Raw genomic sequence first — 21,643 nt, 5'->3', positions numbered from 1 at the left:
AAGCATAGGCAGGGTTCCGGGTGGGGGGAGAGGCGAAAAATAGAAGGAGAAGTCTGAGAGAGGTGGAAAGAAGAAGCCAGAGGAGGAGGAGGACATCAGGGGCCAGCCACCCAGCTACAAATCAAGACATGAAGTAAGAGTAAGATTTCCAGAAGTAAGAGAACATGAGAAGCCCAGAGGCAAAAGGTAGATGGCATCATTTAAAGTGAAGGAAATCTGGCAAGAAATAAGCCAAGCTAAGGCCAGATATTTATAATTTGGTATAAGCCTCCATGTGTGCTTGACCTGGTAACCGGATGGGGGGCCCCCCAGAAAAGACAAAAACAAAAAACGACACTTTACTAAGAGAGGGGTGTCTCATCAAGGCCACCCATAGCAAAACGAAAATCTTGACTCCACTTACATCAGTTCCCTTGATCCTCACACATGAGGACTGGGCAACCGTGGACCTCCCAGCCAGGAAACAAGGTGGCAATCATCATCCATCCAGGGATTACACAGCAGAGAAGATAATAAAAACATTGACAGTTTTCAAATTGAGTTCTACGTTTCTCCTTTCACTATTCGTTACTTAGGATTCACATTGTTATGAGAGTGTCTTAAGAAATCACGTGAGATATAAGATTAAGGTCTTGACCCTCACTGGGCCTTAATCCATTAATTATACTTCCTATGTGAACTTGCATGCAGTTTATATACATCTTTAAGCCAATTAACTTTTAATAGATTTCTAGAGTATCTACAAGCAGTAGCGGTAGCATTTGTAGTAAAACAGTTATCTACTCATTGATCAATGCCACCATATTTATTTACATTTGTATTTGTGTGAATATTTATATCATGTCATTGATCCACTAAGAAATTTCATCAAAGTGCATGCTTCTAATGAACAGTATGTACTCCACAAGCCTAGTGGTTTGTCCAGGCTAACAGGAGCAAATGGGATGTGTTATGATGAGAAAGAACCTCAGACACCCATAATTGTAGTCATCGTCCGTGACTTATATCGCCGCAGGGGAATTGTCATCATTGGTCCGTGATAGCCTACCTCTTCTCTAGTAATATGTGTGTGTTTGTTATTTAACACAGTAATTCATTAACAAATAAAAGTGCCTCTGATTTTATTTTGGTTTTTTTTTTCCAGATTACCTAACCTCTGCTCTAAACTATAATAACATAGAGCAAAACAAGACAATAATTTTGAATATTACTCACACAGGATTTGGACTTCAGGTGAGCACTGAGAATAAGTGTAGAGATTATGGGTGTGGCCCAGTGTTTAAAGCAGACTGAGCCATTCCTTCAGTGGGACGAGCACTGTGGATGATGAAAATTTAATACTTTAACTATGTGTTAAGTATGTAAATCTTTTTCTATAGATGTTGGTGAATCTGTGGTAATAGCTATTTATTTTTTTTCACTTAAAAAAATTGACGTCTTTGGGTTTGATTCATTTTAATGTGTAATGATTTTTGCAACATTTGAATAATAAAGATTGAAGAATTTACTAATGTCAACCTTTCCTCCCTTAACTAAGTTTTAAAGCAAAGTCCTACAATAAGCCATGAAGCCAGCAGCCATGAGAAAAGATGGAAGGATATAGAACTCAGAGATAAACACCTATTCCATGATAAACGGAGCATTACAGGTATTGTGTGTCTAGCTGAGTCCAGTGTGTCTAGCAGTACAAAGATAGAAATATGAAATGAATGGAGAGATAGGGGGGCACAGTCTAGAGTCAGAGTTTTGTAGCCAAGCCCCGCTCAACAAACACTGATTGAGACTAGCCTCATGTTCGCTGTAGCCGAAGCTACAAAGAGTCACTTACAGTGTTAGCTGTATTAACTTTCCTACCACTGAATACCAGATAAAACCGTAAGAAACAAAACTGGTCCATATGTCTGTCTAGCTACGCATTCCCTACTCGACGGGAAGTGCTAAATCTTCTGAGTGCACCTAGGTAGAAGGCAAGTGGATCCTGACTCAGTCTCCGCAGCTGTCTGTCAAATGTAAATATTCAAAGAGCCGTCTGGATGCATATGGGATTCTTTATTCCAGAAACTTCAAGGAGACAGCACCGAAGTGGTATAATACTATAGTGTGTCTTAATAAATAAATAAATAAATAAATAAATAAATAAATAAATAAATAAATAAATAAATAAATAAATAAATAGAACCACCTTGTAAAAACCTGAGTGGTTCACTTGAATTGGTCTTCTAAAGAGTCTGGGAATGGATGAACCATCCACCTGTTTGGCAACAGCAGGTCCTCACTAGCTTCCATTTTGGCTTCAAACCTTGAGATAACCATACCCTGTTCTGTATTTATTAGAGTGTCAATGCAGCTGTGATTCAACAGAAACAGTACAATAATAAAGACAGATGTTATCATGGATATGATAGATGATGGATGGATGGATAGATAGATAGATGATAGATAGATAGATAGATAGATAGATAGATAGATAGATAGATAGATAGATAGGATACATATATACATACATTAATGATGGAATTATAGTTCAAGATGGATAGACAGATACATGGATAGAGAGAAAAACAGAGACAGATAAATACAAGGAATCAAATATGTCATTAAATATGCTTTAGAGCACTTCTTAAGAATATTTTAGATCAATTCTTTGATTCAGTGTGTCATGAGATTTATGTTAAAGTTAATGATATTAAGAAACTGTGTCCATGATATTTTGTATCTGTCTTCAACTGGATGTGTCCTTCTCGAGCAGTGTGTAATTCATTTAAGAATAAGGAGAAGCAGTCGGAGTAACACAGGAAAATAGACTGTCCTTACCTGGTCACTGTGCTCCCAAGACCCTAGGCTCGCCGTAGACATCGTGATCCACAAGGAAGGGCAACTCAGGAATATCCAGAGAGATGAAAAGAAGAATGGATTATACACAAAATCACAAAATCATGTTCTATACAATAATCCTTGTGTTGTTTCTTTTTTATCTCACTCATCTACGAATACAAAACTTTGATACATTCTTCTTGAGAAAGTACACGGGAGACCCGGTTCTAACCTGAACAAGAATTTTGACCAACAATTTATCATTTTATGTGTTTATTTATTTTAATTTAAGAGTTCTTTTTTCACATTAGATACCAACCACAGTTCCCTCTCCCCTGCCCGCTGCTCCCACCCACCCCCCAATTTTCCTCCACCCAACCTCCTATCCAGTCCTCAGAGAGGGTAAAGCCTCCCAGGGGGAGTCAAGGAAGTCCGCCATATCAAGGCCAGGCAGGACCAAGCTGCTGCATCAAGGCTGAGCAAGGCATCCCTCCATGGGGAATGGGCTCCAAAAAGCCAGTTCGTGCACGAAGGATAAGTCCTGGTGCCACTGCCAGTGGCCCCATAAATTGTCCAAGTCACACAACTGTCACCCACATTCAGGGGGCCTAGTTCGGTCCCATGCAGGTTCCCCAGTTGTCAGGCCAGAGTCAGTGAGCTCCCATGAGCTCAGGTCTCTGTGGGTTTCCCCATCATGATCTTGTCCCCTGTGCTCATATAATCTCTCCTCCTTTGCTTCTACTGGACTCCGGGAGCTCCACAAAGTGCTTAGCTGTGGATCTCTGCATCTGCTTCCATTAGTACTGGATGAAGGTTCTATGATGACAATTAGGGTAGTCATCAATCTGATTAGAGGAGAGGGTCTGTTGAGGCACCCCCTCCACTATGGCTCGGAGTATTAGCTGGGCTCATCCTTGTGGATTCCTGGGAATTTCCCTTCTACGAGGTTTCTTCCTTACCCCATAATGGCTCGCTCCATCAAGAAGACATCTCTTTCATGTCTCTCCATCTCTTTTGCTCCCCCAAATCCACCATCTACTTCCCTCATTGTTCTCTTCCCACCTCCGCTTATCTCCACCCCTCCTCCCAGGTTGGCAATTCACTCAGGAGTTCTTATTTATTTCCCCTTCCCAGGAGTGGCCATGTACATCTGTCTCTCTTAAGGTCCTCCTTCATACCTAGTATCTCTTGGGCTGTGGATTGTAGCCTGGTTACCCCCTGCTTTACTTGACTGTCATGGCAAACAGCACCGAGCAGCCTTAGCCAAGGGATTACACCTCTGGAAATCCATTACTAATGGGTTCCTTAACTTGATGTATATATGTATATGTACTCTTAGCATTACTACATGGTATTATTTGAGAATCCCTTCCCCTCTCATGTGTTTTATTTGACTCTATTTATATGAATGTAATGAAAACTCACGAACAAAAATGCCATGATAATACACTATCACGCACTACACCTGACATCTATCACAATTCCACACTACATGTGTTCTGGTGTGAAGCTCAGACACTCAGGCCTGTAGTCATGCTCCACGGATCAATCATCATCAGTGGTCATCACTGATCCAACACTGCCTTTTCCCTTCTCTCACACTTTCTATGTATGTATCACCTAACTGTCCGCCTCACTCGCAGTAGTCCTATAACAAGTCACAAAATCTGGATTTGTTTTAAAATTATGCAACAGATTTTGTGCCACCCTGATTCTGTCTTCCTACTTAATTTTGGAAATCCCCAACACGGTGCTCATTGGTCATGTTTAATTGAGCACGCAGTCTCAATGGCCTAACAGGAGCCTATGCATGCCTTTACCAAGACAACCTAAATGTGTGACCAAGGCCACCCAAAGCAAAACAAAAATCTTGACTCCACTTACATCAGTTCCCTTGATCCTCAACACATGGGGACAGGGCAACCACGGACCTCCCAGCCAGGAAACGCGGTGTCAATCATCATCCTTCCAGGAAGTACAAAGGAAGAATGATAATAAAAAGATTGGTATTTATCAAATGATTTCTACCTTTCTCCTTTCACTATTTGTTATTTAGGATTCACATTGTTATGATAGTGTCTTAAGAAATCAAGTAAGATTTAAAAATTAAGGTCTTGACCCCCACTGGGGCTTAATCCATTAAGCATACTTCCCATGTGAACTTGGATTAAGTTTATATACAACTTTATACTAATACTTGTTAACACACTTCCAGAGGTTCCACATGTAGCAGTAGCATTTGTGGTAAAAATATTTGTTTACTAGTTGATCTATGCCTCAAAAATTTGTTTTCATTGATATTTGTGTGAATATTTATAAAATGCTTCACCGATCCACTAATACTCATGAAACTGCTTGATTATAATGTCAGTACGGGCTCCACATGCCTAACGTTTATTGCCCGGTTAACAGGGGCACATAGCATGTATGGTGATGAGAACCTCAGACACCCAGAATTGTAGTCATCGTCCGTGACTTATACTGCCACCCCAGACTTGGTCATCATCGGTCCATATTAGCCTTCCTCTTCCCTAGTAATGTGTGTATGGGCGTTATTTAACACATGAATCCGTTAATAATAAATGTGCCTCTGATGTAATTTTGTTCTTCGGGAACAAATAACCAAATACCTTGGTCAGATACATTCTATACTCTATAACAACACAGAGCATCCCATGAGCAATACAATAGAGTAATTTTGAATATTACTCACATAGCTTTGGGTCTTCATGTAAACACCGAGAGGAAGTGTAGAGATTTTGGGTATGGCCCAGTGTTTAGAGCAGACTGACGCCATTCCTTCTGAGGGATGAACACTGTGGATGGTGAAAATTTCATGACTTAACTCATGCAAGCTTTGTAAAACTTTCTCTGTAAACGATGGTGACAAGGTTAAAGTAAAAACCTTAATTTTCATTACAAGAAAAATGGGAAATGCTGTAGAGTATCATTTGGTTTAAAGTGTGTTACTTTTGTTTAGGTTGCATTTGTTTAACTCTGAGAAGCTTTGTTCTTGTGCCTGTCTAAAACACCTGATGGTCTAATAAACAACTGAATGGCCACTAGCAAGGCAGAAGAAAGCATAGGCAGGGTTCCGGGTGGGGGGAGAGGCGAAAAATAGAAGGAGAAGTCTGAGAGAGGTGGAAAGAAGAAGCCAGAGGAGGAGGAGGACATCAGGGGCCAGCCACCCAGCTACAAATCAAGACATGAAGTAAGAGTAAGATTTCCAGAAGTAAGAGAACATGAGAAGCCCAGAGGCAAAAGGTAGATGGCATCATTTAAAGTGAAGGAAATCTGGCAAGAAATAAGCCAAGCTAAGGCCAGATATTTATAATTTGGTATAAGCCTCCATGTGTGCTTGACCTGGTAACCGGATGGGGGGCCCCCCAGAAAAGACAAAAACAAAAAACGACACCTTACTAAGAGAGGGGTGTCTCATCAAGGCCACCCATAGCAAAACGAAAATCTTGACTCCACTTACATCAGTTCCCTTGATCCTCACACATGAGGACTGGGCAACCGTGGACCTCCCAGCCAGGAAACAAGGTGGCAATCATCATCCATCCAGGGATTACACAGCAGAGAAGATAATAAAAACATTGACAGTTTTCAAATTGAGTTCTACGTTTCTCCTTTCACTATTCGTTACTTAGGATTCACATTGTTATGAGAGTGTCTTAAGAAATCACGTGAGATATAAGATTAAGGTCTTGACCCTCACTGGGCCTTAATCCATTAATTATACTTCCTATGTGAACTTGCATGCAGTTTATATACATCTTTAAGCCAATTAACTTTTAATAGATTTCTAGAGTATCTACAAGCAGTAGCGGTAGCATTTGTAGTAAAACAGTTATCTACTCATTGATCAATGCCACCATATTTATTTACATTTGTATTTGTGTGAATATTTATATCATGTCATTGATCCACTAAGAAATTTCATCAAAGTGCATGCTTCTAATGAACAGTATGTACTCCACAAGCCTAGTGGTTTGTCCAGGCTAACAGGAGCAAATGGGATGTGTTATGATGAGAAAGAACCTCAGACACCCATAATTGTAGTCATCGTCCGTGACTTATATCGCCGCAGGGGAATTGTCATCATTGGTCCGTGATAGCCTACCTCTTCTCTAGTAATATGTGTGTGTTTGTTATTTAACACAGTAATTCATTAACAAATAAAAGTGCCTCTGATTTTATTTTGGTTTTTTTTTTTCCAGATTACCTAACCTCTGCTCTAAACTATAATAACATAGAGCAAAACAAGACAATAATTTTGAATATTACTCACACAGGATTTGGACTTCAGGTGAGCACTGAGAATAAGTGTAGAGATTATGGGTGTGGCCCAGTGTTTAAAGCAGACTGAGCCATTCCTTCAGTGGGACGAGCACTGTGGATGATGAAAATTTAATACTTTAACTATGTGTTAAGTATGTAAATCTTTTTCTATAGAATTTGGTGAATCTGTGGTAATAGCTATTTATTTTTTTTCACTTAAAAAAATTGACATCTTTGGGTTTGGTTCATTTTAATGTGTAATGATTTTTGCAACATTTGAATAATAAAGATTGAAGAATTTACTAATGTCAACCTTTTCTCCCTTAAGTAAGTTTTAAAGCAAAGTCCTACAATAAGCCATGAAGCCAGCAGCCATGAGAAAAGATGGAAGGATATAGAACTCAGAGATAAACACCTATTCCATGATAAACGGAGCATTACAGGTATTGTGTGTCTAGCTGAGTCCAGTGTGTCTAGCAGTACAAAGATAGAAATATGAAATGAATGGAGAGATAGGGGGGCACAGTCTAGAGTCAGAGTTTTGTAGCCAAGCCCCGCTCAACAAACACTGATTGAGACTAGCCTCATGTTCGCTGTAGCCGAAGCTACAAAGAGTCACTTACAGTGTTAGCTGTATTAACTTTCCTACCACTGAATACCAGATAAAACCGTAAGAAACAAAACTGGTCCATATGTCTGTCTAGCTACGCATTCCCTACTCGACGGGAAGTGCTAAATCTTCTGAGTGCACCTAGGTAGAAGGCAAGTAGATCCTGACTCAGTCTCCGCAGCTGTCTGTCAAATGTAAATATTCAAAGAGCCGTCTGGATGCATATGGGATTCTTTATTCCAGAAACTTCAAGGAGACAGCACCGAAGTGGTATAATACTATAGTGTGTCTTAATAAATAAATAAATAAATAAATAGAACCACCTTGTAAAAACCTGAGTGGTTCACTTGAATTGGTCTTCTAATGAGTCTGGGAATGGATGAACCATCCACCTGTTTGGCAACAGCAGGTCCTCACTAGCTTCCATTTTGGCTTCAAACCTTGAGTAACCATACCCTGTTCTGTATTTATTAGAGTGTCAATGCAGCTGTGATTCAACAGAAACAGTACAATAAAAAAGACAGATGTTATCATGGATATGATAGATGATGGATGGATGGATGGATAGATAGATAGATGATAGATAGATAGATAGATAGATAGATAGATAGATAGATTGATAGATAGATAGATAGGATACATATATACATACATTAATGATGGAATTATAGTTCAAGATGGATAGACAGATACATGGATAGAGAGAAAAACAGAGACAGATAAATACAAGGAATCAAATATGTCATTAAATATGCTTTAGAGCACTTCTTAAGAATACTTTAGATCAATTCTTTGATTCAGTGTGTCATGAGATTTATGTTAAAGTTAATGATATTAAGAAACTGTGTCCATGATATTTTGTATCTGTCTTCAACTGGATGTGTCCTTCTCGAGCAGTGTGTAATTCATTTAAGAATAAGGAGAAGCAGTCGGAGTAACACAGGAAAATAGACTGTCCTTACCTGGTCACTGTGCTCCCAAGACCCTAGGCTCGCCGTAGACATCGTGATCCACAAGGAAGGGCAACTCAGGAATATCCAGAGAGATGAAAAGAAGAATGGATTATACACAAAATCACAAAATCATGTTCTATACAATAATCCTTGTGTTGTTTCTTTTTTATCTCACTCATCTACGAATACAAAACTTTGATACATTCTTCTTGAGAAAGTACACGGGAGACCCGGTTCTAACCTGAACAAGAATTTTGACCAACAATTTATCATTTTATGTGTTTATTTATTTTAATTTAAGAGTTCTTTTTTCACATTAGATACCAACCACAGTTCCCTCTCCCCTGCCCGCTGCTCCCACCCACCCCCCAATTTTCCTCCACCCAACCTCCTATCCAGTCCTCAGAGAGGGTAAAGCCTCCCAGGGGGAGTCAAGGAAGTCCGCCATATCAAGGCCAGGCAGGACCAAGCTGCTGCATCAAGGCTGAGCAAGGCATCCCTCCATGGGGAATGGGCTCCAAAAAGCCAGTTCGTGCACGAAGGATAAGTCCTGGTGCCACTGCCAGTGGCCCCATAAATTGTCCAAGTCACACAACTGTCACCCACATTCAGGGGGCCTAGTTCGGTCCCATGCAGGTTCCCCAGTTGTCAGGCCAGAGTCAGTGAGCTCCCATGAGCTCAGGTCTCTGTGGGTTTCCCCATCATGATCTTGTCCCCTGTGCTCATATAATCTCTCCTCCTTTGCTTCAACTGGACTCCGGGAGCTCCACAAAGTGCTTAGCTGTGGATCTCTGCATCTGCTTCCATTAGTACTGGATGAAGGTTCTATGATGACAATTAGGGTAGTCATCAATCTGATTAGAGGAGAGGGTCTGTTGAGGCACCCCCTCCACTATGGCTCGGAGTATTAGCTGGGCTCATCCTTGTGGATTCCTGGGAATTTCCCTTCTACGAGGTTTCTTCCTTACCCCATAATGGCTCGCTCCATCAAGAAGACATCTCTTTCATGTCTCTCCATCTCTTTCGCTCCCCCAAATCCACCATCTACTTCCCTCATTGTTCTCTTCCCACCTCCGCTTATCTCCACCCCTCCTCCCAGGTTGGCAATTCACTCAGGAGTTCTTATTTATTTCCCCTTCCCAGGAGTGGCCATGTACATCTGTCTCTCTTAAGGTCCTCCTTCATACCTAGTATCTCTTGGGCTGTGGATTGTAGCCTGGTTACCCCCTGCTTTACTTGACTGTCATGGCAAACAGCACCGAGCAGCCTTAGCCAAGGGATTACACCTCTGGAAATCCATTACTAATGGGTTCCTTAACTTGATGTATATATGTATATGTACTCTTAGCATTACTACATGGTATTATTTGAGAATCCCTTCCCCTCTCATGTGTTTTATTTGACTCTATTTATATGAATGTAATGAAAACTCACGAACAAAAATGCCATGATAATACACTATCACGCACTACACCTGACATCTATCACAATTCCACACTACATGTGTTCTGGTGTGAAGCTCAGACACTCAGGCCTGTAGTCATGCTCCACGGATCAATCATCATCAGTGGTCATCACTGATCCAACACTGCCTTTTCCCTTCTCTCACACTTTCTATGTATGTATCACCTAACTGTCCGCCTCACTCGCAGTAGTCCTATAACAAGTCACAAAATCTGGATTTGTTTTAAAATTATGCAACAGATTTTGTGCCACCCTGATTCTGTCTTCCTACTTAATTTTGGAAATCCCCAACACGGTGCTCATTGGTCATGTTTAATTGAGCACGCAGTCTCAATGGCCTAACAGGAGCCTATGCATGCCTTTACCAAGACAACCTAAATGTGTGACCAAGGCCACCCAAAGCAAAACAAAAATCTTGACTCCACTTACATCAGTTCCCTTGATCCTCAACACATGGGGACAGGGCAACCACGGACCTCCCAGCCAGGAAACGCGGTGTCAATCATCATCCTTCCAGGAAGTACAAAGGAAGAATGATAATAAAAAGATTGGTATTTATCAAATGATTTCTACCTTTCTCCTTTCACTATTTGTTATTTAGGATTCACATTGTTATGATAGTGTCTTAAGAAATCAAGTAAGATTTAAAAATTAAGGTCTTGACCCCCACTGGGGCTTAATCCATTAAGCATACTTCCCATGTGAACTTGGATTAAGTTTATATACAACTTTATACTAATACTTGTTAACACACTTCCAGAGGTTCCACATGTAGCAGTAGCATTTGTGGTAAAAATATTTGTTTACTAGTTGATCTATGCCTCAAAAATTTGTTTTCATTGATATTTGTGTGAATATTTATAAAATGCTTCACCGATCCACTAATACTCATGAAACTGCTTGATTATAATGTCAGTACGGGCTCCACATGCCTAACGTTTATTGCCCGGTTAACAGGGGCACATAGCATGTATGGTGATGAGAACCTCAGACACCCAGAATTGTAGTCATCGTCCGTGACTTATACTGCCACCCCAGACTTGGTCATCATCGGTCCATATTAGCCTTCCTCTTCCCTAGTAATGTGTGTATGGGCGTTATTTAACACATGAATCCGTTAATAATAAATGTGCCTCTGATGTAATTTTGTTCTTCGGGAACAAATAACCAAATACCTTGGTCAGATACATTCTATACTCTATAACAACACAGAGCATCCCATGAGCAATACAATAGAGTAATTTTGAATATTACTCACATAGCTTTGGGTCTTCATGTAAACACCGAGAGGAAGTGTAGAGATTTTGGGTATGGCCCAGTGTTTAGAGCAGACTGACGCCATTCCTTCTGAGGGATGAACACTGTGGATGGTGAAAATTTCATGACTTAACTCATGCAAGCTTTGTAAAACTTTCTCTGTAAACGATGGTGACAAGGTTAAAGTAAAAACCTTAATTTTCATTACAAGAAAAATGGGAAATGCTGTAGAGTATCATTTGGTTTAAGGTGTGTTACTTTTGTTTAGGTTGCATTTGTTTAACTCTGAGAAGCTTTGTTCTTGTGCCTGTCTAAAACACCTGATGGTCTAATAAACAACTGAATGGCCACTAGCAAGGCAGAAGAAAGCATAGGCAGGGTTCCGGGTGGGGGGAGAGGCGAAAAATAGAAGGAGAAGTCTGAGAGAGGTGGAAAGAAGAAGCCAGAGGAGGAGGAGGACATCAGGGGCCAGCCACCCAGCTACAAATCAAGACATGAAGTAAGAGTAAGATTTCCAGAAGTAAGAGAACATGAGAAGCCCAGAGGCAAAAGGTAGATGGCATCATTTAAAGTGAAGGAAATCTGGCAAGAAATAAGCCAAGCTAAGGCCAGATATTTATAATTTGGTATAAGCCTCCATGTGTGCTTGACCTGGTAACCGGATGGGGGGCCCCCCAGAAAAGACAAAAACAAAAAACGACACTTTACTAAGAGAGGGGTGTCTCATCAAGGCCACCCATAGCAAAACGAAAATCTTGACTCCACTTACATCAGTTCCCTTGATCCTCACACATGAGGACTGGGCAACCGTGGACCTCCCAGCCAGGAAACAAGGTGGCAATCATCATCCATCCAGGGATTACACAGCAGAGAAGATAATAAAAACATTGACAGTTTTCAAATTGAGTTCTACGTTTCTCCTTTCACTATTCGTTACTTAGGATTCACATTGTTATGAGAGTGTCTTAAGAAATCACGTGAGATATAAGATTAAGGTCTTGACCCTCACTGGGCCTTAATCCATTAATTATACTTCCTATGTGAACTTGCATGCAGTTTATATACATCTTTAAGCCAATTAACTTTTAATAGATTTCTAGAGTATCTACAAGCAGTAGCGGTAGCATTTGTAGTAAAACAGTTATCTACTCATTGATCAATGCCACCATATTTATTTACATTTGTATTTGTGTGAATATTTATATCATGTCATTGATCCACTAAGAAATTTCATCAAAGTGCATGCTTCTAATGAACAGTATGTACTCCACAAGCCTAGTGGTTTGTCCAGGCTAACAGGAGCAAATGGGATGTGTTATGATGAGAAAGAACCTCAGACACCCATAATTGTAGTCATCGTCCGTGACTTATATCGCCGCAGGGGAATTGTCATCATTGGTCCGTGATAGCCTACCTCTTCTCTAGTAATATGTGTGTGTTTGTTATTTAACACAGTAATTCATTAACAAATAAAAGTGCCTCTGATTTTATTTTGGTTTTTTTTTTCCAGATTACCTAACCTCTGCTCTAAACTATAATAACATAGAGCAAAACAAGACAATAATTTTGAATATTACTCACACAGGATTTGGACTTCAGGTGAGCACTGAGAATAAGTGTAGAGATTATGGGTGTGGCCCAGTGTTTAAAGCAGACTGAGCCATTCCTTCAGTGGGACGAGCACTGTGGATGATGAAAATTTAATACTTTAACTATGTGTTAAGTATGTAAATCTTTTTCTATAGATGTTGGTGAATCTGTGGTAATAGCTATTTATTTTTTTTCACTTAAAAAAATTGACGTCTTTGGGTTTGATTCATTTTAATGTGTAATGATTTTTGCAACATTTGAATAATAAAGATTGAAGAATTTACTAATGTCAACCTTTCCTCCCTTAACTAAGTTTTAAAGCAAAGTCCTACAATAAGCCATGAAGCCAGCAGCCATGAGAAAAGATGGAAGGATATAGAACTCAGAGATAAACACCTATTCCATGATAAACGGAGCATTACAGGTATTGTGTGTCTAGCTGAGTCCAGTGTGTCTAGCAGTACAAAGATAGAAATATGAAATGAATGGAGAGATAGGGGGGCACAGTCTAGAGTCAGAGTTTTGTAGCCAAGCCCCGCTCAACAAACACTGATTGAGACTAGCCTCATGTTCGCTGTAGCCGAAGCTACAAAGAGTCACTTACAGTGTTAGCTGTATTAACTTTCCTACCACTGAATACCAGATAAAACCGTAAGAAACAAAACTGGTCCATATGTCTGTCTAGCTACGCATTCCCTACTCGACGGGAAGTGCTAAATCTTCTGAGTGCACCTAGGTAGAAGGCAAGTGGATCCTGACTCAGTCTCCGCAGCTGTCTGTCAAATGTAAATATTCAAAGAGCCGTCTGGATGCATATGGGATTCTTTATTCCAGAAACTTCAAGGAGACAGCACCGAAGTGGTATAATACTATAGTGTGTCTTAATAAATAAATAAATAAATAGAACCACCTTGTAAAAACCTGAGTGGTTCACTTGAATTGGTCTTCTAATGAGTCTGGGAATGGATGAACCATCCACCTGTTTGGCAACAGCAGGTCCTCACTAGCTTCCATTTTGGCTTCAAACCTTGAGTAACCATACCCTGTTCTGTATTTATTAGAGTGTCAATGCAGCTGTGATTCAACAGAAACAGTACAATAAAAAAGACAGATGTTATCATGGATATGATAGATGATGGATGGATGGATGGATAGATAGATAGATGATAGATAGATAGATAGATAGATAGATAGATAGATAGATAGATTGATAGATTGATAGATAGATAGATAGGATACATATATACATATATTAGTGATGGAATTATAGTTCAAGATGGATAGACAGATACATGGATAGAGAGAAAAACAGAGACAGATAAATACAAGGAATCAAATATGTCATTAAATATGCTTTAGAGCACTTCTTAAGAATACTTTAGATCAATTCTTTGATTCAGTGTGTCATGAGATTTATGTTAAAGTTAATGATATTAAGAAACTGTGTCCATGATATTTTGTATCTGTCTTCAACTGGATGTGTCCTTCTCGAGCAGTGTGTAATTCATTTAAGAATAAGGAGAAGCAGTCGGAGTAACACAGGAAAATAGACTGTCCTTACCTGGTCACTGTGCTCCCAAGACCCTAGGCTCGCCGTAGACATCGTGATCCACAAGGAAGGGCAACTCAGGAATATCCAGAGAGATGAAAAGAAGAATGGATTATACACAAAATCACAAAATCATGTTCTATACAATAATCCTTGTGTTGTTTCTTTTTTATCTCACTCATCTACGAATACAAAACTTTGATACATTCTTCTTGAGAAAGTACACGGGAGACCCGGTTCTAACCTGAACAAGAATTTTGACCAACAATTTATCATTTTATGTGTTTATTTATTTTAATTTAAGAGTTCTTTTTTCACATTAGATACCAACCACAGTTCCCTCTCCCCTGCCCGCTGCTCCCACCCACCCCCCAATTTTCCTCCACCCAACCTCCTATCCAGTCCTCAGAGAGGGTAAAGCCTCCCAGGGGGAGTCAAGGAAGTCCGCCATATCAAGGCCAGGCAGGACCAAGCTGCTGCATCAAGGCTGAGCAAGGCATCCCTCCATGGGGAATGGGCTCCAAAAAGCCAGTTCGTGCACGAAGGATAAGTCCTGGTGCCACTGCCAGTGGCCCCATAAATTGTCCAAGTCACACAACTGTCACCCACATTCAGGGGGCCTAGTTCGGTCCCATGCAGGTTCCCCAGTTGTCAGGCCAGAGTCAGTGAGCTCCCATGAGCTCAGGTCTCTGTGGGTTTCCCCATCATGATCTTGTCCCCTGTGCTCATATAATCTCTCCTCCTTTGCTTCAAATGGACTCCGGGAGCCTCACAAAGTGCTTAGCTGTGGATCTCTGCATCTGCTTCCATTAGTACTGGATGAAGGTTCTATGATGACAATTAGGGTAGTCATCAATCTGATTAGAGGAGAGGGTCTGTTGAGGCACCCCCTCCACTATGGCTCGGAGTATTAGCTGGGCTCATCCTTGTGGATTCCTGGGAATTTCCCTTCTACGAGGTTTCTTCCTTACCCCATAATGGCTCGCTCCATCAAGAAGACATCTCTTTCATGTCTCTCCATCTCTTTTGCTCCCCCAAATCCACCATCTACTTCCCTCATTGTTCTCTTCCCACCTCCGCTTATCTCCACCCCTCCTCCCAGGTTGGCAATTCACTCAGGAGTTCTTATTTATTTCCCCTTCCCAGGAGTGGCCATGTACATCTGTCTCTCTTAAGGTCCTCCTTCATACCTAGTATCTCTTGGGCTGTGGATTGTAGCCTGGTTACCCCCTGCTTTACTTGACTGTCATGGCAAACAGCACCGAGCAGCCTTAGCCAAGGGATTACACCTCTGGAAATCCATTACTAAGGGGTTCCTTAACTTGATGTATATATGTATATGTACTCTTAGCATTACTACATGGTATTATTTGAGAATCCCTTCCCCTCTCATGTGCTTTATTTGACTCTATTTATATGAATGTAATGAAAACTCACGAACAAAAATGCCATGATAATACACTATCACGCACTACACCTGACTTCTATCACAATTCCACACTACATGTGTTCTGGTGTGAAGCTCAGACACTCAGGCCTGTAGTCATGCTCCACGGATCAATCATCATCAGTGGTCATCACTGATCCAACACTGCCTTTTCCCTTCTCTCACACTTTCTATGTATGTATCACCTAACTGTCTGCCTCACTCGCAGTAGTCCTATAACAAGTCACAAAATCTGGATTTGTTTTAAAATTATGCAACAGATTTTGTGCCACCCTGATTCTGTCTTCCTACTTAATTTTGGAAATCCCCAACACGGTGCTCATTGGTCATGTTTAATTGAGCACGCAGTCTCAATGGCCTAACAGGAGCCTATGCATGCCTTTACCAAGACAACCTAAATGTGTGACCAAGGCCACCCAAAGCAAAACAAAAATCTTGACTCCACTTACATCAGTTCCCTTGATCCTCAACACATGGGGACAGGGCAACCACGGACCTCCCAGCCAGGAAACGCGGTGTCAATCATCATCCTTCCAGGAAGTACAAAGGAAGAATGATAATAAAAAGATTGGTATTTATCAAATGATTTCTACCTTTCTCCTTTCACTATTTGTTATTTAGGATTCACATTGTTATGATAGTGTCTTAAGAAATCAAGTAAGATTTAAAAATTAAGGTCTTGACCCCCACTGGGGCTTAATCCATTAAGCATACTTCCCATGTGAACTTGGATTAAGTTTATATACAACTTTATACTAATACTTGTTAACACACTTCCAGAGGTTCCACATGTAGCAGTAGCATTTGTGGTAAAAATATTTGTTTACTAGTTGATCTATGCCTCAAAAATTTGTTTTCATTGATATTTGTGTGAATATTTATAAAATGCTTCACCGATCCACTAATACTCATGAAACTGCTTGATTATAATGTCAGTACGGGCTCCACATGCCTAACGTTTATTGCCCGGTTAACAGGGGCACATAGCATGTATGGTGATGAGAACCTCAGACACCCAGAATTGTAGTCATCGTCCGTGACTTATACTGCCACCCCAGACTTGGTCATCATCGGTCCATATTAGCCTTCCTCTTCCCTAGTAATGTGTGTATGGGCGTTATTTAACACATGAATCCGTTAATAATAAATGTGCCTCTGATGTAATTTTGTTCTTCGGGAACAAATAACCAAATACCTTGGTCAGATACATTCTATACTCTATAACAACACAGAGCATCCCATGAGCAATACAATAGAGTAATTTTGAATATTACTCACATAGCTTTGGGTCTTCATGTAAACACCGAGAGGAAGTGTAGAGATTTTGGGTATGGCCCAGTGTTTAGAGCAGACTGACGCCATTCCTTCTGAGGGATGAACACTGTGGATGGTGAAAATTTCATGACTTAACTCATGCAAGCTTTGTAAAACTTTCTCTGTAAACGATGGTGACAAGGTTAAAGTAAAAACCTTAATTTTCATTACAAGAAAAATGGGAAATGCTGTAGAGTATCATTTGGTTTAAGGTGTGTTACTTTTGTTTAGGTTGCATTTGTTTAACTCTGAGAAGCTTTGTTCTTGTGCCTGTCTAAAACACCTGATGGTCTAATAAACAACTGAATGGCCACTAGCAAGGCAGAAGAAAGCATAGGCAGGGTTCCGGGTGGGGGGAGAGGCGAAAAATAGAAGGAGAAGTCTGAGAGAGGTGGAAAGAAGAAGCCAGAGGAGGAGGAGGACATCAGGGGCCAGCCACCCAGCTACAAATCAAGACATGAAGTAAGAGTAAGATTTCCAGAAGTAAGAGAACATGAGAAGCCCAGAGGCAAAAGGTAGATGGCATCATTTAAAGTGAAGGAAATCTGGCAAGAAATAAGCCAAGCTAAGGCCAGATATTTATAATTTGGTATAAGCCTCCATGTGTGCTTGACCTGGTAACCGGATGGGGGGCCCCCCAGAAAAGACAAAAACAAAAAACGACACTTTACTAAGAGAGGGGTGTCTCATCAAGGCCACCCATAGCAAAACGAAAATCTTGACTCCACTTACATCAGTTCCCTTGATCCTCACACATGAGGACTGGGCAACCGTGGACCTCCCAGCCAGGAAACAAGGTGGCAATCATCATCCATCCAGGGATTACACAGCAGAGAAGATAATAAAAACATTGACAGTTTTCAAATTGAGTTCTACGTTTCTCCTTTCACTATTCGTTACTTAGGATTCACATTGTTATGAGAGTGTCTTAAGAAATCACGTGAGATATAAGATTAAGGTCTTGACCCTCACTGGGCCTTAATCCATTAATTATACTTCCTATGTGAACTTGCATGCAGTTTATATACATCTTTAAGCCAATTAACTTTTAATAGATTTCTAGAGTATCTACAAGCAGTAGCGGTAGCATTTGTAGTAAAACAGTTATCTACTCATTGATCAATGCCACCATATTTATTTACATTTGTATTTGTGTGAATATTTATATCATGTCATTGATCCACTAAGAAATTTCATCAAAGTGCATGCTTCTAATGAACAGTATGTACTCCACAAGCCTAGTGGTTTGTCCAGGCTAACAGGAGCAAATGGGATGTGTTATGATGAGAAAGAACCTCAGACACCCATAATTGTAGTCATCGTCCGTGACTTATATCGCCGCAGGGGAATTGTCATCATTGGTCCGTGATAGCCTACCTCTTCTCTAGTAATATGTGTGTGTTTGTTATTTAACACAGTAATTCATTAACAAATAAAAGTGCCTCTGATTTTATTTTGGTTTTTTTTTTCCCAGATTACCTAACCTCTGCTCTAAACTATAATAACATAGAGCAAAACAAGACAATAATTTTGAATATTACTCACACAGGATTTGGACTTCAGGTGAGCACTGAGAATAAGTGTAGAGATTATGGGTGTGGCCCAGTGTTTAAAGCAGACTGAGCCATTCCTTCAGTGGGACGAGCACTGTGGATGATGAAAATTTAATACTTTAACTATGTGTTAAGTATGTAAATCTTTTTCTATAGAATTTGGTGAATCTGTGGTAATAGCTATTTATTTTTTTTCACTTAAAAAAATTGACATCTTTGGGTTTGGTTCATTTTAATGTGTAATGATTTTTGCAACATTTGAATAATAAAGATTGAAGAATTTACTAATGTCAACCTTTTCTCCCTTAAGTAAGTTTTAAAGCAAAGTCCTACAATAAGCCATGAAGCCAGCAGCCATGAGAAAAGATGGAAGGATATAGAACTCAGAGATAAACACCTATTCCATGATAAACGGAGCATTACAGGTATTGTGTGTCTAGCTGAGTCCAGTGTGTCTAGCAGTACAAAGATAGAAATATGAAATGAATGGAGAGATAGGGGGGCACAGTCTAGAGTCAGAGTTTTGTAGCCAAGCCCCGCTCAACAAACACTGATTGAGACTAGCCTCATGTTCGCTGTAGCCGAAGCTACAAAGAGTCACTTACAGTGTTAGCTGTATTAACTTTCCTACCACTGAATACCAGATAAAACCGTAAGAAACAAAACTGGTCCATATGTCTGTCTAGCTACGCATTCCCTACTCGACGGGAAGTGCTAAATCTTCTGAGTGCACCTAGGTAGAAGGCAAGTAGATCCTGACTCAGTCTCCGCAGCTGTCTGTCAAATGTAAATATTCAAAGAGCCGTCTGGATGCATATGGGATTCTTTATTCCAGAAACTTCAAGGAGACAGCACCGAAGTGGTATAATACTATAGTGTGTCTTAATAAATAAATAAATAAATAAATAGAACCACCTTGTAAAAACCTGAGTGGTTCACTTGAATTGGTCTTCTAATGAGTCTGGGAATGGATGAACCATCCACCTGTTTGGCAACAGCAGGTCCTCACTAGCTTCCATTTTGGCTTCAAACCTTGAGTAACCATACCCTGTTCTGTATTTATTAGAGTGTCAATGCAGCTGTGATTCAACAGAAACAGTACAATAAAAAAGACAGATGTTATCATGGATATGATAGATGATGGATGGATGGATGGATAGATAGATAGATGATAGATAGATAGATAGATAGATAGATAGATAGATAGATAGATAGATTGATAGATAGATAGATAGGATACATATATACATACATTAATGATGGAATTATAGTTCAAGATGGATAGACAGATACATGGATAGAGAGAAAAACAGAGACAGATAAATACAAGGAATCAAATATGTCATTAAATATGCTTTAGAGCACTTCTTAAGAATACTTTAGATCAATTCTTTGATTCAGTGTGTCATGAGATTTATGTTAAAGTTAATGATATTAAGAAACTGTGTCCATGATATTTTGTATCTGTCTTCAACTGGATGTGTCCTTCTCGAGCAGTGTGTAATTCATTTAAGAATAAGGAGAAGCAGTCGGAGTAACACAGGAAAATAGACTGTCCTTACCTGGTCACTGTGCTCCCAAGACCCTAGGCTCGCCGTAGACATCGTGATCCACAAGGAAGGGCAACTCAGGAATATCCAGAGAGATGAAAAGAAGAATGGATTATACACAAAATCACAAAATCATGTTCTATACAATAATCCTTGTGTTGTTTCTTTTTTATCTCACTCATCTACGAATACAAAACTTTGATACATTCTTCTTGAGAAAGTACACGGGAGACCCGGTTCTAACCTGAACAAGAATTTTGACCAACAATTTATCATTTTATGTGTTTATTTATTTTAATTTAAGAGTTCTTTTTTCACATTAGATACCAACCACAGTTCCCTCTCCCCTGCCCGCTGCTCCCACCCACCCCCCAATTTTCCTCCACCCAACCTCCTATCCAGTCCTCAGAGAGGGTAAAGCCTCCCAGGGGGAGTCAAGGAAGTCCGCCATATCAAGGCCAGGCAGGACCAAGCTGCTGCATCAAGGCTGAGCAAGGCATCCCTCCATGGGGAATGGGCTCCAAAAAGCCAGTTCGTGCACGAAGGATAAGTCCTGGTGCCACTGCCAGTGGCCCCATAAATTGTCCAAGTCACACAACTGTCACCCACATTCAGGGGGCCTAGTTCGGTCCCATGCAGGTTCCCCAGTTGTCAGGCCAGAGTCAGTGAGCTCCCATGAGCTCAGGTCTCTGTGGGTTTCCCCATCATGATCTTGTCCCCTGTGCTCATATAATCTCTCCTCCTTTGCTTCAACTGGACTCCGGGAGCTCCACAAAGTGCTTAGCTGTGGATCTCTGCATCTGCTTCCATTAGTACTGGATGAAGGTTCTATGATGACAATTAGGGTAGTCATCAATCTGATTAGAGGAGAGGGTCTGTTGAGGCACCCCCTCCACTATGGCTCGGAGTATTAGCTGGGCTCATCCTTGTGGATTCCTGGGAATTTCCCTTCTACGAGGTTTCTTCCTTACCCCATAATGGCTCGCTCCATCAAGAAGACATCTCTTTCATGTCTCTCCATCTCTTTTGCTCCCCCAAATCCACCATCTACTTCCCTCATTGTTCTCTTCCCACCTCCGCTTATCTCCACCCCTCCTCCCAGGTTGGCAATTCACTCAGGAGTTCTTATTTATTTCCCCTTCCCAGGAGTGGCCATGTACATCTGTCTCTCTTAAGGTCCTCCTTCATACCTAGTATCTCTTGGGCTGTGGATTGTAGCCTGGTTACCCCCTGCTTTACTTGACTGTCATGGCAAACA

At 40.5% G+C, this 21,643-nt stretch overlaps 1 long non-coding RNA gene, 3 other non-coding genes and 7 pseudogenes across 41 annotated transcripts in view; all 11 read right to left on the bottom strand.

The window, feature by feature from the left end:
- LOC107402472 (uncharacterized) overlaps positions 1-21,643 on the bottom strand; it is a 147,610-nt gene that overhangs the window by 60,178 nt on the left and 65,789 nt on the right. For all 38 annotated transcript variants that reach the window (XR_013044512.1, XR_013044511.1, XR_013044522.1 and 35 more), the window contains 14 exons: positions 20,398-21,213; positions 18,015-18,929; positions 17,247-17,349; positions 16,418-16,498; positions 14,534-15,349; positions 12,152-13,065; positions 11,384-11,486; positions 10,555-10,635; positions 8,671-9,486; positions 6,296-7,210; positions 5,528-5,630; positions 4,699-4,779; positions 2,815-3,630; positions 404-1,317 (listed from right to left, as the gene is read on the bottom strand). This is a non-coding gene — a long non-coding RNA (uncharacterized LOC107402472). The remainder of the gene's footprint in view (positions 1-403; positions 1,318-2,814; positions 3,631-4,698; positions 4,780-5,527; positions 5,631-6,295; positions 7,211-8,670; positions 9,487-10,554; positions 10,636-11,383; positions 11,487-12,151; positions 13,066-14,533; positions 15,350-16,417; positions 16,499-17,246; positions 17,350-18,014; positions 18,930-20,397; positions 21,214-21,643) is intronic.
- On the bottom strand, positions 961-1,037 carry LOC143268593 (small nucleolar RNA SNORD113/SNORD114 family; annotated as a pseudogene).
- LOC143268605 (small nucleolar RNA SNORD113/SNORD114 family) lies at positions 4,319-4,390 on the bottom strand. Its single transcript, XR_013044648.1, has one exon. It is a non-coding gene; the product is annotated as a small nucleolar RNA SNORD113/SNORD114 family (small nucleolar RNA).
- Positions 5,250-5,327, bottom strand: LOC143268575 (small nucleolar RNA SNORD113/SNORD114 family; annotated as a pseudogene).
- Positions 6,853-6,929, bottom strand: LOC143268592 (small nucleolar RNA SNORD113/SNORD114 family; annotated as a pseudogene).
- LOC143268604 (small nucleolar RNA SNORD113/SNORD114 family) lies at positions 10,175-10,246 on the bottom strand. Its single transcript, XR_013044647.1, has one exon. It is a non-coding gene; the product is annotated as a small nucleolar RNA SNORD113/SNORD114 family (small nucleolar RNA).
- On the bottom strand, positions 11,106-11,183 carry LOC143268574 (small nucleolar RNA SNORD113/SNORD114 family; annotated as a pseudogene).
- Positions 12,709-12,785, bottom strand: LOC143268591 (small nucleolar RNA SNORD113/SNORD114 family; annotated as a pseudogene).
- LOC143268603 (small nucleolar RNA SNORD113/SNORD114 family) lies at positions 16,038-16,109 on the bottom strand. The gene has a single exon (XR_013044646.1). It is a non-coding gene; the product is annotated as a small nucleolar RNA SNORD113/SNORD114 family (small nucleolar RNA).
- LOC143268573 (small nucleolar RNA SNORD113/SNORD114 family) lies at positions 16,969-17,046 on the bottom strand (annotated as a pseudogene).
- On the bottom strand, positions 18,572-18,648 carry LOC143268590 (small nucleolar RNA SNORD113/SNORD114 family; annotated as a pseudogene).

Source organism: Peromyscus maniculatus, chromosome 14 (assembly GCF_049852395.1).
Source record: "Peromyscus maniculatus bairdii isolate BWxNUB_F1_BW_parent chromosome 14, HU_Pman_BW_mat_3.1, whole genome shotgun sequence".
Classification (NCBI taxonomy): domain Eukaryota; kingdom Metazoa; phylum Chordata; class Mammalia; order Rodentia; family Cricetidae; genus Peromyscus; species Peromyscus maniculatus.
The sequence above is the reverse complement of the archived record's forward strand: the minus strand, read 5'-3'. Positions and strand labels throughout refer to the sequence as shown.